Source organism: Leucoraja erinacea, chromosome 3 (assembly GCF_028641065.1).
Source record: "Leucoraja erinacea ecotype New England chromosome 3, Leri_hhj_1, whole genome shotgun sequence".
Lineage (NCBI taxonomy): Eukaryota > Metazoa > Chordata > Chondrichthyes > Rajiformes > Rajidae > Leucoraja > Leucoraja erinaceus.
Window position 1 is genome coordinate 87105768 of NC_073379.1, and position 23100 is coordinate 87128867.

The window sequence follows — 23100 nt, forward strand, 5'->3', positions numbered from 1 at the left end:
AATGGAGCCCAAAACTGCTTACAATACTCCAAATGCATTCTGATCAGTTCCATATAAAGCCTCAGCATTACATCTTTGTTTTTATATTTTAGTTCTCTCAAAATAAATGCTAACGTTTCTTTACTATTGATTAAAAATCTCAGTGTGGCACAATGATGCAGTGCTGCCATATTAATGTTTTATGTGTCATTCCTAACTGTCACTGTATGTCATGTTGTCACTTGCGGACGGAGCACCGAGGCAAATTCCTTGTATGTGAATACTTGGCCGATAAACTTATTCATTCAAGATAAAGATCTCAAAGAGCTGGGATCATATAGAGCAATAGCTCTGCTAAATACAGACCAGACAATATTAGCTAAAACCCTGGCAAGAAGACTAAGCAAATACATTAGTAAATTAATACACTCTGATCAAACTGGGTTTATACCCAAGAGACACTTGTTCAACAACTTGAGACACCTGTTTAATATAATGCACTCGCATAGAACGATAAAAGAAGACATCAATTATTCCATTAGATGCAGAAAAAGCATTTGACCAAGTAGAATGGAATCTTTTTACAGTATTGCAAAAATTTCAATTAGAGACATTTTTATTTCAATGATAAAGTTGTTATATAACAAGCCGACTGCCAGAATACTGACTAATCAAACTCTGTCACCTAAATTTCAATTATCCAGGGGCAATAGACAGGGATGTGCATTATCACTTCTGTTATTTGCCCTTGCGATTGAACCTTTAGATGAAATCATAAGAGTACATCCAAATATTCATGGCTATAATACTAAATATTCTAATAACAAAATATCGTTGTATGCAGATAACGTACTACTATATATCACTAATTCCCAAGTTAGTATTGCAAACATATTAAATCTTATAGAGGAAATCGATTCCTTCTCAGGATATAGAATAAGCTGGAACAAAAATGAAATTATGTCAATAAAACCTCAACACACATTCTAAAATTTCCTTTTAGAATTGCTATGGAAAAATTTAAATATCTTGGAGTTTACATAACTAGAAAATACCCTTCTTTATTTCAAGCAAATTTTCCACCATTAATTACCAAACTAAATGCCCTTATTCAATTTTGGAAAACGCTTCTGATTTCCCTCTTATGTAGAAAAATGCCATAAAGATGATTTTCCTTCCACAAATCCTGTATCAATTTCAATCAATACCGATTTTTCTCCCTAAATTTTTTTTTTTTAAACTCAATTCAGTGATCACAAACTTTATTGTGGATTATAAAACTACAAACGACATTTATGTAAAGCCAAAGAAATTGGCGGACTGGCTCACCCTAATTTCTTTACTATTAAACGAATATTAAAAATGTAATCTATTGGATGGACGATAAATGCCAACTGGTAAACTGGCTAATAAAGGAGAGAGAAGATTGTTTGCCTTTTAATATAGGCGCGATGGATGGTTATGTTAAATTTTTATTGTGTTTTTGTGTGTGTTCTTTATAATTGTACCGCTGCTGACATATTCATTTCACTTGCACTTATGTGCAATGTGACAAATAAACCGTATTGTTGTTGTTGTTGATCCTTCTCTCTCCAATAAATCTGAAGAAATCAGTATATGAGAAAAATCCGATAATCCATTGCACCTGACGAATCTGGAAACAAGTGAAGTCAACCTATCAATTGAGAAATTTATTTCTTCTCTCACCAATCGCCAACAATCCCTCGTTTAAGCCCTCTACTTTAGACAAGGCGTTCATACAAAGTGAAAGCGTAGGAAACTGGGAGATCTTTATGAGATGGGGACTCTCCTCTCATTTCAAGAATTACAGTCGAAATATCATCTGAAAGGTAGCCAATACTTTAGATATCTTCAAATACGAGACTATTTGAAATCGCATACACAAGACTATCAATATATGGTTCCAGACATACTAGCCGAATGCATGAATAGAAACTTGGATTCAAATAAGTTAATATCGTGCCTTTATAATACCCTTTTAAATATACAAATCCCATTGTCGGAAATAATTAGGCGAGCTTGGGAAGATGAACTGGGCCTAATAATTTTAAAAGGTGGATGGTAGGAAAGCCTTCTATATATACACAACTGATCTCTTAACGTTAGGCACTCGTTAATACAATTTAAAATACTGCATAGACTTTATTATTCAAAGTCTAAACTAAATAGGATCTCCCCAAATGTTTCCCCTATTTGGGATAAATGTCTCCTTCAGGAAGCAACCATAACCCATTCTTTTGTCTCCTGTATAAAGTTACATAATTTCTGGAGGGAAATTTTTGAAATTTTTCCCAACATACTTAAAATAAAAGTAGACCCCGACACAGAATTGATTACTCTAGGTACGTCAGAAGTCTGTTCTGAGCTAAAATTATTTCACAGACGTTTCCTTGACTATGGCCTGATAACGGCGAAAAAAAGAATACTTAAATTTTGGAAACGCACATCAGTCCCTACTGTGAAGATGTGGATTACAAACATGTCTGAGACACTTCATTTGGAAAATATTAGGCTTGTCTTGGCCGAAAAACCAGATCAATTTTTCAAGACACGGACACCCTTCACCGAATTCTTACAAGGATAGTATGGCGCAACACAAAAATTGGGGGGGGGGGGGGGGGGGGGGGGGGGGGGGGGGGGCCAGGGCCAGGTACACTTCCACTTTTTTTTTTTTTTTTTTTTTTTTTTTTTTTTTTCTTTTCTTCTCTCTTATATCTTAATTCACTCTTTGACCACACTACTTTGGTAGTCTAGGGGTCTTATCTTTTCACTTTTCACTTTTTCCCCCTCTTTTTCTTTTCTCTCATTTTCAGGTTAAAAGGTTAAAATTGAAGCTGTACAATAATTACATAATTTTACATGCCGAATGTTTTATTCTTGTACAATTGCTTCTAATAAAAATAATTTAAAAAAACCCCCAAAAAAAACCATTCATTCTTTCATTCATTCATATAGCGCCAGAGACCCAGGTTTGATCCTGACTTTGTGTGCTGTCTGCACGGAGTTTGTACCTTCTCCCTATGACCATGTGGGTTGTCTCTGGGTACTCCAGTTTCTGTGCACATTCTTACGACATGCAGGTTTGTTGGTCAAAATCCACAAACCTGACTGTCCCGGTAGACCCATTGTCTCTGCCTGTTCGTGCCCTACCAAACTTATTTCCACATACCTTGACTCCATCCTATCACCTCTGGTTAAATTCCTCCCTACCTATGTTCAAGACACCTCAGACACTCTCGGCCGCCTCCATGCATTCCATTCTCTAGGCCCACATCCCCGCATCTTCACCATGGACGTCCAGTAACTCTACACCTCCATCCCCCACCAGGAGGGTGTCAAAGCCCACCGGTTCTTCCTCGACCATTGAACCAACCAATCCCCGTCTACAGATACTTCCCTCCACCTAGCACAGCTGGTCCTTACCTTTAATAACTTCTCGTTTGACTCCTCCCATTTCCTCCAAATACAAGGCGTAGCTATGGGCACACGCATGGGCCCCAGCTACGCCTACCTCTTTGTAGGGTACGTCAAACAATCCTCCCTTTCTCAGCTCTCCCTCAGCCCTTGGGCTCCTCCTCTTCCTTTCTCCTTTCATCTCCCCCCCCCCTCCCCCACACCCTACATCAGTCTGAAGAAGGGTTTTGGCCAGAAATGTTGCCTATTTCCTTCGCTCCATAGATGCTGCTGCACCCGCTGAGTTTCTCCAGCACTTTTGTCTATCTTCGATTTTCCAGCATCTGCAGTTCCTTCTGAAACAGGTTTGTTGGTTATTTGGTTTCTGTAATTTGCTCCTAGTGTGCGGGATGTGAAACAAGGATGACATAGAATTAGTGTATGACACGGACTCAGTGGGCTGTATCTCTAAATTAAATTAAAAATACCAGAGAAGGAAAGAAAATTAAACTACTGTATTAATCAATTTAAAGACATAGAATTATACAGCAATGAAACAACCCCTTCAGCCCACTCAACCTATCCAGGTGAGTGCCTACCTGCCTCAACTACCTCCACTGATAGCTCGTTCTGTATATCCACCACCCTCTGTGTAAAAATGTTGCCTCTCAGGTTCCTGTTAATTCTATTACCTCTCACTTTTAGCCTACATACTCTGGTACTTGGTTCCCCTACTCTGGGAAAATGGTTCTGTGCATTCAACCTATCAATTCCCCTCATGATTTTATTTACCTCTCTAAGATCACCACTCAACCTTCTGTGCTCCAAGGAATAAAGTCCATGTCTGCCCATCCTCTCCCGATAGCTCAGGCCCTCGGATCCTGGCAACAGCCTTGTAAATCTTCACTGTACACTTTTCAAGTTAATAACATCCTTTCCATAACAGGGTGGCAAAATGGAAATAAGTTCGGTAGGGCACGAACTTGAAATACGACATCATCAACTTCTTGTACAACTGTGACATAAGGTCCTAACTTCTATAGTCTTTATTCAATACACTGACTGATAAAGGTTAATGAGCCAAAAGCTTTCTTTGCCAGCCTATCCACCTGTGATGCCACATTCAGGAAGCAGTACTGCTGGATCCCTCTGCTCTACAACATTTGCCATAGCTCAGGCCCTCGAGTCATGGCAACATCCGCATAAATCTTTTCTGCACTGAGTGCAGCTTATTGACTTCCTTGCTGCAGCCGAGTGGCCAAAACTGAACCTAATGGGCCTGTCCCACATAGGCAAACATTTTAGGCGACTGCTGGAGATTATGGTCACCACACATTGGCGGGTGGTTGCCTGGGAGTCGCCTTCATGGTCGTGAGTAGCACCCGCATTCTGGGAACTAATCGCAGCCTCATTATGGTTACTGCAAATTTTTCAACATGTTGAAAAATTAGTGGCGACCAGAATGAAGCTGCCATGGAGAGCTGCGATAATTCTCGTGCCGTAGGTGGGTCGCAAGGAGGTTCTTGTAGGTGGTGCTGACCGGTGAATTTCAGCGGTTCATTGGGGGAATAAAACATAAGCAGTAGTTTCCAGAACCAAGGATAACCGACTGGTAATGTTAATGCCCGCCAAGCTTCACAGCCGTGTATCTCTGGCTTCTTAAAAGTCGTCTCCACTCCTTCTCCCACTAAGAGAAGGAATGAGTGACGTTTTGGGTCGAGACCCTTCTTCAGACCTATTTTGGTCTAACCTTTATAAAGCTTTATAAAGCTTTATGTGTCGAATGTTTATATAGCTTTGGCTGCATTTTAATAGCAATGAGTGCAAGGATTTATATTTCTGGTTTCCTATCTTCTGACAGTAAAATCTTTTCTTAATCAACTATAGAGCTATATTTCTCTTGTATTTTAGCATATTTCACGTGTGACCTGTCTCATATTTGTCTTTTAAATTTTAATCTAAGATATTGCTTTTCTTTTTATATCATCACCAATCTTTAATCAATAAATGGGAGACAGAGTGCAACATTTTCAGCTAAATATCTGCTAGTGTAATAAAAACAAACAGCAACACAGCACCGCTGCCTTGCTCTCTTGTCTAGACTTGTCCCTCAGGTGTCCAGATCAGGGGTCTCACTTCACAGATTATTCACTCCAGGGATTGACAGGCTGACCTGAATGAAGCCCATAAACTATTGAAATGAACATTAGTTGCAATCCATGGATTGTACTTTCTTTGAGGAATAGATGTTAACTGAAATTTATTGTTTAATGAAGTTGTGCGGGGCAAGTTTATCTTTTGAACACAAGGAGTGCTGGCTGCCTGGGGTGAGCTGCTAGGGGAAAAGTGAAAGCAGATACAATAGGGGGGTTTTAGAGGTTTTAGATAGGCACATGGATGTGCAAGAAATGGAGCGATATGGATCACGGACAGGCAGAAGAAATCAGTTTAACGGCATCAAGCTCCGAACTACCCAAACAGTTTCAGGACAGATGACAGTAGAACACTCTTGACTCTTGACTCTATTCTGTAAACACAATAATAAGCAACAAAAAATGTTCAGCATATATAATTTTTTAAATAATAATGCAAAAAAAATCAATGCCCCCAACTCTATGTAGTTTGGAGTTCATTTGGAGGTTGTAGTGTTTAATAGCCTAATGGTTGTTGGGAAGAAGCTGTGCCTGAACATGCAGTTTTCAGGCTGTTTCTTCCCAATGGCAGGAGTGAAATGAGAGTGTGGCCAGGGTGGGGTGGGTCTCTGATGATGCCGACTGCCTTTTTAGAGGCAGCAACGCCTGTGCATCCCTTCGATGATCGGGAGGCCAGTACCCGTGATGGATTGAGCAGTGTTCATCACATTTTGCAATATTCTGTGTTCCTGGGCGTTCAAGTTGCCAAATCAAGCCATGATACAACCAGACAATGCGCTCTTTAATGTATAGCTGTAGATGTCATATGCTGAGAGAATCGAGTGACTGGGCTTGTATACTATGGAGGTTAGAAGGATGAGTGGGAATCCCATTGAAACATATGATTATTAAGGGTTTTGACACGCGAGAGGCAGGAAACATGTTCCTGATGTTGGGGGAGTCCAGAACCAGGAGCCACTCTTTAAGAATAAGGAGTAAGCCATTTAGAACGGAGACAAGGAAACACTTTTTCTCACAAAGAGTTGTGAGTCTGTGGAATTCTCTGCCTCAGGTGCCTAAGGTGGAGGTCGGGTCTCTGGATATTCCAAGAGAGATCTAGATAGGGCTCTTGAAGATAGCGGAGTCAGAGGATATGGGGGGGAAGGCAGGAATGGGGTGCTGATTGGGGATGATCAGTCATGATCGCATTGAATGGTAGTGCTGGCTCGAAGGACCAAATGGCCACTCCTGCACCTATTGTCTTTTATCTATTGTCTACTGTTCAGGAGAGTATTCAATGACATTTCGAAACTCCTCAATATTCTTAGGAAGTGGAAGTGTTGATGATCGCATCAACATTCTTTATGATCGCATCATTGTGCTGGATACAGGACAGATCTTTGGAGAGTTGCACATCCAGGAATTTTAAGTTTTTGACACTCTCCACAACCCTCCCGTTGATGAAGACAGGTTTGTGGATCATCAACCTTTCTCTTGCAAAGTCAACAATCAGTTCCTTGGTTTTACTGATATTGAGAGCAAGGTTGCTCTGACGCCATTTGATCAGTCGATCGATATCTCTCCTTTACTCTGACTTGTCGTCAGCTCCAATTTATCTACCAATGATTGCGTCATCGGCATCTTTGAAGATGGAGTTGGAAATGGAATTAGAAAATGGAGTTGGAAATATTTAAAGAGGAATTGAGTCAGAAGCCAGGTTCCTTGAATAAATCAGGCCCCTTGAGAGAATGCAGCAAGCACAAAAACATTCAAGTCTCTGATGGTTTGGGGTCTGCTCAGAACTGATGCCACTTCTCGGTGTAAGAAGAGTTTTGGCACGGGAGCAGAAGCTGGCAGAAATTCCCCAGTGTTTATGCTGGAGAAGCTGCTCCCGACTCCTCTGCCAGGATAGACTTGGCATAGGATCTGTGAACTCATTCACTTGAATGGGGATTGTCAGACTGCAGGGAAGAATAGGAAGAATAAGATCAGTTGCATTTTTCTCATTAATTTATTCTTTGTTTAATATTCTTAATTATTTAAATCTAAGAGCTTTTTTAAAATAATGCTTTTGAAGTAATTATTCAATTTTTAAATGTTTTTTCATGTTTCTGACTATTGGAGAATGATGTAGAGGTTTGCAGAGGCATTGCCCCAGATGGACACATGGCTAGGCAGGAAAGGATATAGATCATGAACAGACGGAGACCAGTTTAACTTGGCATTGTGTTTGGTGCCAAAGAGCCCGATCATGTGCTGCACTGTTCTATGTTCTAGGGTACTCTCCGAAGGCCATCCACTGAAAGTCAAACATCTTCCTCGAACTTTCTGAGCTACTGTGTAAGATCAGTAAAGCAGGCAACAGCCTTAAGAGAATACACTAGAGCAATTGGATGACTGATGTGTAAAATATGCAATGATTTAATTTACAGATTTGCTTCAGAATGTTAATTTTATAGTGACCTGTACAGTAGTTTTACAATGCTGACAAACCAACACTCTGATAGTAAGTAAGAGAAAATAGGAAGCTTAATCGTGTTGTGCACTGAGATGAGTTCTTGATTAATATCTGGGCAGAAAGCAATTTCCCCAATACAGAACTGATTATCTTTGGATCAATGGAAGACGGATGTAAGCTGACTTTGTTTAAAAAATGTCTACTTAATTATGGCTTAATAATGGCAAAAAAACTTATACTTAAATTCTGGAAAAATGCACCCACACCGACACTCAAAATGTGGATTTCAAACATATCGGAAATCTTACACCTTGAAGATATGAGATTCGTCCTATCAGGCAAATCAGACCAATCCTTAAAGATTTGATCTCCATTTATCGACATATTACATGTATGTGGTGCAACATAACCTTAGAAATTAAGTGTTTCAGAACCAGGTGAGAGATGGATAAAGATACGAAGGAGGCATATCCCTTTCAATTTCTTTCTTTTCTTTTATTTTCTCTTTTCTCTACTCTATTCTTTTTCTTTTTGCTTAGTTCACATCACCTTCTTCTTTTCTTTTTCGAGCTATATAATATTCTCTCCCTCTATATTTCTTGCTATTCTTACTTTTTTTTCTACTATTAAATTAAAAAAAAGAATCTGTACATGAAATGTAATATGTTATTTATGTCTTATATTATTGTACATCACTTCTAATAAAAATATATATTTTTAAAAGCAATTGCTTTAGTTGGATCCTTGCTTCCTTTGCCTCCACTTCCTCCTTCTGGATCCATCTACTGTTCCAGCATGTGGCTGAGGGACAAGGCTTATTTGCTTGTGGTGGCAGCATGTAGCAGCGTGTAGCAAAACACCATTAACTTGATATCTTGAGGCTCCCATTGGGGTTTTCAGGCAGTAGAATCCATGTCTCAGCACAGCAGTAGACTTACTACATTGTTTTGACTCTCATTGCATGAATTGTTTATCTGCATGAGCATGATTTGAGCACTGGAGTCATCTACCATATCATTAGTAAATCGGCTTGTCACCACGTGGTTATCCTGTCAGATGCAGCTGGTGCAGCAAAATGCTGCAGAATGACAGTCCCACGAGTCCTGCCGAGACGTTGGCAATTGACTGGCATGCTGCGATGCCTGTGGGTCACTCACCAGCTGGATGTTACAGGACACAGAAACACTGATTTAATATGGTCTGGTACAAGTGTGGAGTCATTTACATTCTGCACTGTAGAGAGTTCCTGCAGTCATAAAGTGCCTGCCCCACTAACGTAACTTTTCATCGACTATCTTCGACCTTCAAGCTCGAGGGCACTCGCCTGAAAAATCTTGAGCTGGATCGACCGTCATCGATGAAACCGTGAGCCGGATCGACTGTCTGCGCACACACACACACACACACAGAAACACATCGCAAAGGCAGGGGCCAGGGAAAACAGGGGAGCGCTGTCTGAAATTCACACCCACGATGAACAGGAATGTAAAAGATACAGTTATAGTAAGTCCTTTAGAGAGCGCGCGGGGGGGGGGGGGGGGGGGGGGGGGGGGAGGTTGGGAGAGAAGGGGAAAGAGGGGGAGAGAGAGGGATAGAAGCAGAGAGAAGGGGAGAAAGGGGAGAGAAGGGGAGAAAAGGGGAGAGAACGAGGATGAAGGGGAGAGAAGGAGTGGAGACACATTTAAGAAGCCAGACAACGTTTAATAAAGTTTTACATGCATTTAATATTACCAGTCGGTTTACTTACCTTTTTTTTCTCAACGAGCTTTACCTTCAACTGCCTTCGATTACCTTTGATTGCCATCGACTACCTACGATAGCATTACAACCTACTACAACCTACCATGATTAAACCTACGAATAAAAATATATCAATTTTTTCCATGACGACCTTTTTTTACTCAATGGTATTTTTCAGCACGTTGAATAAAACGCCTAGCCCTAGCTGAGGCCTCGAGTAGGCGTGGACTACTCCCGAGCAGGAAGGAGAGTTACCAAGACCTCCTAAGACCTTGTGTCGACCATGCTGCGAATATGAGTCGAGGGCAAACTCTTCTAAACTCGCCAATTAGGTCACCGCAGTGGGACTGACCCTTAACATTGCCACCTGCTCTGTCCTTCAGCTGTTCCTCTGCAAGAGAGAACAAAATGTAATTGGCTCGTATTGAACCCAGAGCAAAGGAACATACCTTAAATGTCAAAGCACTGCAAACTCTTGAGATAACTCTTGGCAGATCATTTCATCTGATTCAGATTCAGATTCAGATTCAATCTTTATTGTCATTGTGCAGTGTACAGTACAGAGACAACGGAATGCAGTTAACATCTCACCCAGAAGAGCAAACATAGAATAATGAACAGTAAAATATACATATGTACAAACAGTAGCAGTAGTGCAATTTTTCTGGGTGAAGGAGTGACTGGCAATCACCAAGGTGCAGAGTTAAGTAGTGTACCAGCCGCACTACAGGGAAGAAGCTGTTCCTGAACCTGCAGATCCTGCAACGGAGAGACCTGTAGCGCCTCCTGGATGGGAGGAGGGTAAACAGTCTGTGGCTGGGGTGAGAGCAGTCCTTGACGATGCTGCGCGCCCTTCGCAGACATCGCTTGCTTTGGACAGATTCAATTGAGGGGAGTGAGATGTAACAGAAGGCAGATACAAAATCATTTTAATGATACAGCTGTAGTGGGAACTCGTGAGTTGTATGCACTAGATGTGTTTATTCGCTCCAATACAGCTCCCTTTTCCCTCAAGGTCACAGGCGTTGCCTGGTCTTCAATCCCGTGACTAGCTCCTTCCACACCAAGATGACGCCCTCCAGAGCCGATAGTTCGTTGTGCCCTTGGGTTGCCACCTGGTGCAGCCACATGACCCCGCCCCCCCGACAACCAGAGGCATGGAAACGGGCGTGACGTAGCACGAGGCGGCCCAAATGCGTAGATACAATCCCATGCCCTGGGGGGCTTGCTTGGTTCTGCAGAATTTCCTGAGCCCGGGACAGCGGACGCCCGCGACGGGGTGGTTGAGCCACATGGACTGGCTCACTCAGGTCCAAGTGGGCTGGTTTCAAATGAGCCACAGACACCGTTTCACGCCGGCCTCCAATGTCCAAATCAAATGTAGTAGGCCCGTGCCGCAGTACGTGAAAGGGACCTTCATACGGGCGCTGCAAGGACGACCTGTGGGAGTCACGGTGAAGACAAACGTACGGGCAGCCCATCAAAGGCACTGGCACATGGGGAGGGGCCACTCCATGACGTGATGTTGGGATGGGAGACAGGGCACCGACTCTCTCCTGTAAGCGGATCAGCACCGATGATGGGGTTTCCTGGGACCCATCAGCAGCAGGGACAAACTCCCCGGGGACGGTGAGTGGAGCACCATATACTAACTCCGCGGAGGACGATGACAGATCCTCCTTGGGGGCCCTCTGAATCCCCAATAGGACCCATGGCAACTCGTCCATCCACCCAGGACCCGTGAGACGAGCCTTCAGGGCGGCCTTCAGGCTGCAGTGGAACCGCTCCACCAACCCATTTGACTGGGGATGGTACTCTGTCGCGTGTTGGGGCTGTGTCCCCAACAGGTGGGCCATGGTGGACCACTGTTCAGACGTGAACTGAGCGCCCCGGACGGGCGTGATGTTTAGTGGAACCCCAAAGCGGGCAATCCAAGTTGCCACGAGGGCACGAGTGCACAACTGAGTTGAAGTGTCCGTGAGCAGGATGGCTTCCGGCCACCGCATAAAATGGTCCAACACCGTAAGCAGGTGCGAAACACACTGGGACGGAGGCAGTGGCCCCACGATATCCATGTGCACGTGACTGAACCGCCGGCATGGCACCGTAAAGTCTGGAACGGGCGCCTGGACGTGTCGATGCACCTTCGAAGTCTGGCACATGAGGCATGCCGGACCCAGTGAGCGATCGGCTTTCAAAGTCTATGCCACATAAACCTTGCGGCCACCATGGCAACCATGGCCCGGATAGATGCCAGCCCATGGATCACCTCAAAGATGCGACGGTGCCAGGCCGCCGGAACGATAGTATCCGCCACTAGGTTGCTTTTCCTGGCGATGTGGCGGACGCCCGTTGTATACTCCAAAATAGCCACCAGCTGGCGGGCGGACCAAGGATCAGAAACCTTCAATGAAAGCAAACGTGAGGGACTTGTGGTCTGTGAAGGCTACGAACGAACAGCACTAGGAAGTACCGGAAGTGCCGCACTGTGAGGTGTAAGGCGAGCAACTCCTAGTCGAAAGGGCTGTATCATTGCCCCTTCAAATGCCACCGTGGTGTCAGCGTCCCATTGTATTTCCCGTTGCTTGCCCGTCAGCAACTGGAAAAGCGCCTGCAAAAGTTTGGCAGCCGCCAGAATGAACCGGTGGTAAAATGTGACCATCCCTACGAATTCCCGGAGGCCACGTACCATAGCAGGCTACGGGAACTGTCAAATTGCCTCAACCCTGTCCGGCAGAGGCACTGCTCCATGCCATGTCACCCGATGCCCCAGGAAGTTGATGGCCCAGAGGCCGAACTGGCACTTGCTAGATTTATTTACGAGGCCATGGTCACTGATGCGCTGGATGAGTAGATGCAGGTGGGCGCAGTGTTCCTCTCGCGAGCGACTTGCCATATAGATGTCGTCCAAGTAGACAAACAGGAAGTCCAGCCTGCGCACCACGGTGTCCATCAGGCGATGAAAGGCCTGCGCGGCATTCTTGAGGCCGAAGGGCATCCGCAGGATCTCGAACAACACAAATAGGGTGATAATTGCCGTCTTGGGGACATCCTCTGGTTGTACGGGGATCTGGGGATATCCCCGGGCTAGGTCGATCTTAGAGAAGAACCTAGCCCCAGCCAGATGGCCTGAGAAGTCCTGTATGTGGGGAATAGGGTAACGGTCAGCAGTCGTGGCCTTGTTATGGCGGCGTTAGTCCCCACACGCCCTCCAGCCACCAGCCACCTTCAGCACCACGTGCAGTGTGGAAGTCCATGGGCTGTTGGAGCATCGAACAGACCATGGCCTCCATACTCCGAAACTCTGCTTTTGCTATGAGGAGCTTGTCAGCAGCGAGCCTGCTGGCATTGACATTGAGCGGTGGACCCGATGCCAAAATATGGTGCATGACACCGTGCCTCAGGCTGGCCAGGCCGAACCTGGGGGTGACAATGTCCGGAAACTCAGCCAGTACCTGGGCGTAAACATTGTCCACCGTCGCTACGGAATTGCTGACCGGCACGGTGGGCGCCGTAGAGCGCAATGATATCTTCTCAAAAATTGACGCATGGACGAGAGGTTGGCCCCTCATGTCCATGAGGAGCGACTGTGCCCGCAAGAAATCTACAGCAGTTGCTGAGCCACATCCGCGATGGTGAATGACCAGGTGAAATGGCACCAGCTGAAAATGCCATTCGCAGCAATTAATGGGGGGGGGGGAGCCCTCTTACCAGCACGAAGGTCGAGTCCAGAAGGGGGCAGTACACAGACCTCTGCCCCTTATCCACCAAGAGCCTGAGCCCTGATTGCCGGTCCCAGACATACAGTCAATGTATCCTGTCGGCCACCACGGTGACTATCGGCGGCTGGCGCTGCCGTTTCCCGGAAACAAACTGGCTGGTGGCATTGGCGGGCTGTTAAACCCCAGCGCTGGTGGTAAAAACACCACATCCTTCTCCTTGGATCTCCTGGGACCTGCTCGGCCATCCTCTCCTGTGCCACTTGTCTGTGGTTCTTGTGGGCATTGCCCTCTTGTGGGCATGGCCCTGGGTCGCTGGGCCTGCCCATGTTGAGGACCTGACAGACACGCTGCATGCGGCTCGACCCGTAGATCCAGAGCAGCAGCTCCTTGAGGCCTGCGTACTTACCCACCGCCTGCGGATTATCCAGGTAAGAATTGACCCGACCTGCCATCTGCTGATCAAGGCCACTTACCACATAGTGATAGCGGGTCTCGTCGGCTGTAAAGCCGCGGATGTAAAAGTGGGAAAGGCCCTATCGAAACCAAACCACCGGTTGCGAGGTCCAAAATGTAGGTAGCTTTATGGAGACCGCATTGAGTTCGGCCACGTCGGCCTCTTAGGCGGCAGCGGCAGAATGCACTTTTTTTCCAAATTTCCCTTCTAGGATTACACTCCTGGGCGTCGAGGGTCACCAGTGTAGCGGGGACTTGCAGGAGACCAGCCAAAAACTAGTCGGACACGAGTTGTGTGCACAAGACGTGTTTATTCTCTACAATACAGCTCACTACTCCCTCAAGGACACGTTGCCTGGCCTTAAATACCAACTCAGGTACCAACCCCGTGACTAGCGCCTCCCACACCAAGATACCGCCCTCCAGAGCCGATGGTTCATTGTGCCCTTGGGTTGCCACCAGGTGCCGCCACACAGCCATCCTAAACGCTCATTTTCTTGGAGGAGACCAGCATTTCTCCTTTGACCCCAGTATTTTGTCTGTTCCCTTGCTATCAGCCTGCCTGTGATGCTGCAGCCCAAGGCTGATATTTTCAATGCAATTTATTTGCAGTTTAATTGATTTTTGTATACAGTTTGGCACCTTCTAGATTTGGTTTTGAATGTGTATACAGTGATGGCCATTTTTGGTGGATATTGGCCATGCATATGCCGTGTGGGAGGAAAGGCAAAGCAATGATGGCAAGTTTTCAGGAGACAGTTCCTGTCCCATTTAGTATGTTTTAAAGTATGTATTTTGTGTTTCTTTGTGTGTTTTGTGCGGGGGGTGGGTGTGGGGGGGTAAGGGGGAAACCGCTTTGGTCGCTTCCTCCACGGAGAGGCAAGTTTTTCCAGGTCGCCTCCCCCGTGGCCTAACATCAAGGATCGGCGCGGCCTTTCCCGGAGACACGCCCGGGGCTTCAGCGGCAGGCGCAGTGTGGACTCTCGGCGTTGAGCGGGTGAGCCCTCGCTGGGGCTCGCTGGAGGGGAGCGCTCCGTTTCGCTGGCCCGGGGCAGTCGGCTGCCTGAAGCCGCGGCCTGAAGTCGCGGTCTGCGGAGCACCAGCTGGTGCGGCGTCTACAGCCCGGGATCCCTCGTGGGAAGAAGAAGCCATCACTGCCGGCCCGCGGCCAACTTCTACCACGGGGCCGGCATGGATTTACCATCACCCCTGCAGGGAAGCTTCGACCGCCGGCCCTGCAGTCTACGGTGCTTCAGGCTGCGGCGGAGACTTTAAATCTCGACCGGTCGGCCTACACCATCTTAAAGCCGGGGTCTCCGGTGAGGAAGAGCCGATCCTGGACTGACTTTGGACTCTTGTCCTGTCCACAGGGGGGAAATGGAGGAGGACTGGCCAATTTTTGTGCCTTCCACCACAGTGATGAATGCTGTGGTGGATGTTTGTGTTACAGTTTTATTGTGGTTGTGTGTTCTTTATTATTGTACCGCTGCTGACAACCCAAATTTCCACCGACCCTGGTTGTGTGACAATAAATTATATCTATCTATCTATCTACCATCCCACCCCATGCTTGGAAGCTGCCTTCAAAAGAACATAGGGCCATAGCCCTCAAATTAACCCCTAGTAACTTGCTGATTCAGCCAAGCTATTTTTAAATGTCCTTTTCATTTGAAATGCAATGAAAATCCTCAATTAGCTTCTTTTTTAAAATGCAAAAAAAAAACGGCAGCACAACAGATAAGGTCAACAAGTTTGTTTTTAGATTGTCCTACCTATTGGTTTCGTTGATTGTGGATTAGCAAATCTGTGGCCAATAAAGATGTCACTGCTGATCATCGGATCTTTTGGGTCATCAGCCTGAAATGCTCTTTCTTTATTTATAAATAATCCCTGTCCTCTTGATAATTTCCAGCATTTTATATATTTATTTCAGATTTCCAACATTCACACATGTTTGTGTCGGAAGGAACTGCAGATTCAGGTTTAAACTGAAAACAGACAAAATGCTGGAGTGACTCAGCAGGACAGGCAGCATCTCAAGAGAGAAGGTAGGTGGCTGTCACTCTACTCAACAACGTACCTCGGTGACTGCCAATCACCACCCCACCCCCCCCCCCTCCCCCCGGACACTTATCATTATTTATTCAAATCGTTTGCTATGTCGCTCTTCCAGGGAGATGCTAAATGCATTTCGTTGTCTCTGTACTGTACACTGACAATGACAATTAAAATTGAATCTGAATTTGAATCTGAATCTGAATGGGTGATGTTTCCGGTCGAGACCCTTCTTCTGATTGTTATCCACATATTATTTTTGGATTGCTATTCATGTCCTTGTATGGCAGCTTCCCATAATGGATTATTCTAGTGCCAGAATAAAGAACTACAAATATTAAGTGTGATTCTGTTACATACTTGATTGCTAAAAATGCTTTCATCAGTTGAATTTATCACAAAATGTCAGGAGATTTTAGCGAGTCGAGACGTCAGTCGTTTTCACAAACAAGCTTTATTATTAAAGCAGTGAAAACAACAAGGATCAGACGACAGTTAATACAAAACGATGTTACCACAACGGTGGTCGAAGCAATGAATGGGGCTAGCCCAGAAAACGCGCGAAAGCCAAACCCCTCCCGCAGACACATGACAAAGGTAACAGACCGCAGGGTTTGACTACCTACCGGCACCAGTGGGTGCCGCTACAGGAACCCACCCAGAACCCGAGGTACGGTACTGAGCGGGGACCCATATTGAATGACTAGAACGTGTGGTCCGCGAAGGCGGGGCGGGCGTAAAAGAGGGGGCCAGCAAAACAGGGCCGGGGGGACGCGGGGACCGTGAAAACAGGGCGGGCGTAACATTGGGACAGGCAGAATAATACCGGAAGCAGGCAATGTGGCAGAAAGGACAGGGTTGGAGGAAACGGGTGCACTCAGTACGGGCGGGAAGGGCCGGTGGATGACCTCCATGTCGCGGCGCAGCAACGACCACCGGGCTGTCCACATCCACGTGGGAGGGCTTGAGACGGCTGACAGAGACAAACTCCTCCCGGCCTCCCAAGTCCACCATGAACGTGGTGACTCCAGCTCACAGCACCTGGAATGGCCCTTCATAGACCCGCTGTAAGGGCGAGCGGTGAGCGGCCGTGCGGATGAAAACATATGCACACTGTTGTAACATCGCGCGTACATGCACCACGGATGAAACGTGCCTGCACGTGGGAATGGGGGCCAACGTACTCACCCGCTTTCGAAGGCCTGCCAGCAGTGCCGTGGCTGATGCGACATGACCGCGGGTGGCAGGCAGAATGTCCCCGGGAACCCGCAGGGCTGAGCCGTAAACGAGCTAGGTCGAGGAAGCAGCCAAATCCTCCTTAGGTGCGGTGTGAATCCCAAGGAGTACCCAGAGCAGCTGGTCCACCTAGTCCGGACCCGTAAGTGCAAGGGTCCATGTACCGTACGTGCAAATGGTGCTCCCATTAATGGCAGTGAGCAGGGGGCCCTCTTACCAGCTTAGGTGTTGCACCCGGTCAGAGGGAGGATGCTGACGATTGCACCGGAGTCCACTAGGAAGTAGCGGCCGGATTGATGCTTGCAGACATAGAGATGGTTATTTGGGCCAATCGTGATCACCTCTATAGCCAATCGGCCGAGGCATTTCCCTGAAACGTACATGGTGGGCGACAGTGTCAAGCGTCCGTGCCGTAGCGGAGGTGATATTAACACCAACGGTGCCTACCGCGAGTCCCAGGTCGCTGTTGTGGTTCCGCACTGGGGTTCATGGGCGGGACTGTTGTTTTCCTGCTGAGACGAATGACGCACTGGTGCGGACACATGGTTAATGAGGCCGCCATCTTGATGTTTCGTCAGCCAGAGTTCGTCGGCCCGTTCGGCAAGATGCAGAGGGTCGGCGAAATCCGCACCCGGGAGCATGAGGCGGACATCGTCCGGCATTTGCTCGAGGAATGCCTGCTCGAATAGCAGGCACGGGCAGTAGCAGGCACGGGCAGGCACGGGTCCTAAGCATGCGGTCGTGCACCACATCCCCACTGAGGGCCCTCTGGTGCATCTCGGCTATGAGGACCGATGGCTTGCGGTCTCCCAAACCGTCCATATGTAGAATGCTTGCGACACGGTCCCGGTGGATGAGTCCGAAAATATGCAGTAGGAGGGCCTTGTGGCCATCGTACATGGCGGTCACGCGTAGGTTCTGCAGAAATTGCAGCAGACGGGAGGCCGACTTCTGCGTCAGGGTTCCCACCACATGAAAATACTTTGTCTCATCCACGACGATGTGGCGCAGGTGGAACTGCGGCTTCCACATGTGCAAACCACACCTGTGGCTGCTCAGGCCAAAACATTGGCAGCTTGAGGCTGAGGGTGCTCTGATGGACATCGGGAATGGCAACGGGAGCTAAATCGTCCTGCATCTCGCTATCCAATTTCCAATTGGGCACGTCGGGGTCACCAATTTAGCAAATCGAGACGTCAGTCATTTTTACAAATGAGCTTTATTATTAAAGCAGTGAAAACAACAAGGATTAAATGACAGCTAATACAAAATAATGTTACCACAACGATGGTCGAAGCAACGAATGGGTCTAGCCTAGAATACACGCAAGAACCAAACCCACAGTCACATGACCAAGGTAACCGACCGCAGAGTTCGACTACCTACCGGCACCAGCAGGTGCCGCTACAAGACTATAGTTATTAGCATGGCAATATACTATTACTTTTTCTGCAGTACAATCGTAGCTCAAAAATGTCACATTCAGGATGATTGCATCTATGCAACAGATGGTCAATATAATGCTCAAGGTTACTTTCATTCCCATCACAATATCAACGTGAGGAGAGCAGTTAGTTCAATGTGAAAAGAGTCACAATGAGCAATGGTTCATGGTGCACCATGTCTCCTTTCACTTTGGCTCCACATTCACTACTGTACATCTGAGGAAATGCAGTCCTCAGCTAGTTTATTCTTAAATAAGTGAACTACTGATAGGACTGAAGAAAATGACATTAAAGAAAAACATTGCATAGTAAAATCAGCAGTTGATGGCTGGAAGTGGAATAATGTAACAATATCAAAATCTTGGAAACATACTTTCAAGCACATAGGAGCCAGCCTTGTGAAACATTAGGTTGATAAATAAAGATTGCTGCAAAGATACATGGAAAAGAGGCAAGGGGAAGTAATATGGAGAAGACTATATGCCAACTGGAGAGCAGAGGAATGAGAGTATGATAACTTTAAAAGTTTACTGATGATTCCAAAATGCTCACTTCCAATTACAGCTCCCCAGTAGATGAATAAGTTTAAATATGCATGCCAGATGTACCCAACAATCAGACGTGGACTTGCTAAATGACTATTAACAATCATATCACAATTGTCCCAGCCAATGTCCATCTCTCACAGGAGTGAATCCAATCATTACCTTTGACATTTTATGGCATTACCATTGTTGAGTATCACCAATTCCTATCCTGAGGAGTAGCATGAATCAGAAATGCAACTGGAATAGCCGTATAATTCTTACTAGAGTTTGGTCAATCCTGCAAAGAGTGACATACTTCCTGACATACCAAAGCCTTTCCACCAGCTACAAGGCACAGGACGGGGAGTATGATGGAATACCATCCAATTGCTTAGATAGGCCCAGCTCCAACAATTATCAAGAAGTTTGATGTAATCCAGTACAGAGCAAACCAATGACCATCACCCCATTCTTCCGTACCAACAAATATTCATTCCGTTCATCACCAGTGCAAAGTGGGTGTAGAGTAAAGCAGAGGGAGAGTGAATTGCCGCTAAAAATTTGGGCTGACAATATCTCCCAAACCTGCAAATTCTTCCACCAAGATAGACAAGGATTTCAGATACAAAGAAACACCACCACCAGCAGTTTCCACCATTAGGTTTTCCACTGTTTTGATTTTAATAAAAAAACATTATTTCATCGTCATCATTGACTCTAAATCCTGGAACTCCCTGCCCATTTGCATTACTTTCACTAAAGGACCGCAATAATTCAAAAAAGTATTCTCAAGGAATGAAGATAGGCCTTTAATGCTGGGCTTGCTAATCACGGGAAAAATAATATATATTTTTAAGAAGCTAAGAATGGAGCAACTTGCTAAATGAAAGTGGAAAAATAAAAAGTAGATTCAGTGAAATTAAGAAAGGTGAAAGATAAGATATAGGATGAGACCCTTCATGAGAGAGTTTGATGAAGGGTCTCGACCTGAAATGTCACCTAATCCTTTTCTCCAAAGAATAGAATAGAATAGAATAGAATAGTTAGAATAGAATAGTTTCTTTATTGTCATTGTAACATGAACCATGTACAACGAAATTTAAAAATGTCAGCCAGTCAGTGCACCATTCAAACATTTCTAAAAGCTAACGATACATACAAGGTAAAATATTAAAAGATAAACAACTAAATAAATATCATGAAAATAGCACGCATAAGCACCCAACCCTCCATCCTTCTGTCGATTTCACAGTATACCACAGTCCCTTAGTATGTATCGCCCCTGCGTTCCTTGGCGGCTACATTTAGTGCTTTTATAGCAGTGGGGTAAAAACTGTTTTTTAATCTGTTCATCCTTGTCCTTGTAGATCTGCCTGACTCCTGTTACTCCAGCATTTTGTGTCTATCTTCAGTGTATACCAGCATCTGCAATTCCTTCTAACACAAATAAAAATGTTTTAAAGTCATGACTACCAGAGATGAAAAGGACAAGCAAAAACTGGAAAAGGGAAAATTAGGTAAATGAGCAGGAAATAAATAAAATAGGACTTTTGGTAGTTGCGACATATACAATACTGTTGTTGCAGCATTAAGAATTGGCTCACGTGACCAGCTGCTTTCAGTGCTGTTGCAGCTTTGCTCACTTAGGGAAGGGAATGTTCCAGAGTCTCTCCCTCTGTGAAGGCTAGTCACTGCGAGAGTGCTTTCTAACACTGAATGATATTTGAGTTTTACATTAAGTACCTTTGATGACAGCCTTAAATTATTATGCTTCCAGTGTCTTTGAGAAGGATATTGAAGCATGATGTCAGATGGGCTGTTCATAATAACTATGAAATTTAGATTCAGTACTGGAATTGAATCTGTTTACTCAGATAAAACATGCACACGTACCATGAGAGCGAGCTGTGTCAGTGAGTTGAGAGACTACACTTCAGTTCCTGTATTTCCAGGCAAGCATCTTGTCTAAAGAACAAAGAGAAATGAAGGAAGAGTTTACACGGTACTTTTTCAACTGGCCAATCTGAAAATGCAGGTGGAACAAAAATAACATCAGGACAAATGTTATCTGATCCTGAATCAAAGAAGTCTCTAGTGGTACACCCATTGTATTGGTGTATTCCAGATAGCCTTAAAGGAGAAACAAAGCTGTACTGGAAAGATGAAAGGAATGGTAGCAGCTCCTGTCATGCAGTTACCCTAGGATATCCAGATTACTGCATGTTGAAAAATTAATAGGCAAGATGAGAATTTGCCTAAAACCAAAAGACCAGAATCAATACAAGACTATATTACAGTCACAGAAATAGGTCATCCTTACAAAGCTATTAAATCATGGCTCATTCTCGTGCCTTCTCCCCATAAATTTTGACACCTTTCATAATGAAGAACCCATCACTCTCCATCTTAAAATATCGAATGTTCTGGCCTGCACTGCTGTGTGTGGCAATGAATTCCACAGATTCACCACCCTCTGGCTGAAGAAATTCCTCCTCATCTCCATTTTTAAGTAATGCCCTTTTATTCTGAAGCTGTGCCCTCTGGTTCTAGATTCTCCCATCACCGAAGACATCCTTTCCACGTCCACACTACATAGGCCTTTTATTATCCAGTAGGTTTCAAAGAGATTTCCCTTCATCCTTCAAAACTACACCTACAGGCCTAGAGCCTTCAAATGCTCCTCATATGTTGATCCCAATCATCCCCAGGATCATTTTCATAAACCTCCTCTGAACCCTTTCCAAAACCAGCACTTCTTTCCTCAAAATTGGGTCCAAAAACTGCTCACAATATTCCAAATGTGGCCTCACCAGCACCTCTAAAGTCGAGAGCCTGGGCAATGAAATCTTCCAATGTTTTGTCAGCTCAGTGGAGTAAATACTTCCAGATGCAAAGAACGTGTTTTGATGTGTAGAGGTTGAAAGCATAAGTTTTATTTAACCTGTTCCATGTTGCCATTTTCTAAATACTGACCGAGTAAGATGTCAATTAACAGCCACATTTTACCAGACGACTGCCAACAAAGAAAGGGTGCTGCATTTGAAGGCCATAGTTGGGAAAGGCCACAGAAGATTACTTTCAATCTTTGCAGAAGGTGGAACATTATAGGAGGCATAGTTAGACCATGACCTAAAGTTGATCAGCAGATGGAGACAGAAACTGAATGAGCAATACTTGGTTTAGAATGAGTAACGTCTTTTAATTGTCTATTGTCTAATAGACAATAGTCAATAGACAATAAGTGCAGGAGTAGGCCTTCATACCCTCTCATCCTTCTAAAGTCCAGAGTATACAAGCCCAGCCGTTCCATTCTCTCAGCATATGACAGTCCCGCCATCCCGGGAATTAACCTTGTAAACCTACGCTGCAATCCCTCAATAGCAAGAATGTCCTTCCCCAAGTTAGGGGATCAATACTCCAGGTGTGGTCTCACTAAGGCCCTATACAACTGCAGAACGACCTCTTTGCTCCTATACTCAACTCCTCTTGTTATGAAATGGAACATTTGAACATTTAATTTCATCTAAGTAAGATTGTTTCATATTTGTTTCAGAATGCTTCAATCTATAATAACTGAAAATGTTCTTGATCACAGCTTTTGTGTTAAGTCAATGAAAAAGCAATAGGGAACAAGATGCTAATTTCCGAGTATGAAAATGGCCATATCTTTTTTAATACTGAAGATATGAAAGTGAATTAGGTGTCAAATTAAACTTCTTTTTATGCTTTATCTGATGGGATAAATTACAGACTTGATTTTTTAAAACTCAAAATTATGTAACATTGCTAAAGACAGCAGAAATGCTGAGGATACAGAGCCTGGAACAATCAACAAAGTAAGCCATATTCTGATTTTGATTTCAAGTAAAAGACTAGCAATTTATCACTGGACAACATCGTAGAATATAGAAAAGCGCAGCACTGGAACAGCCCTTTAGC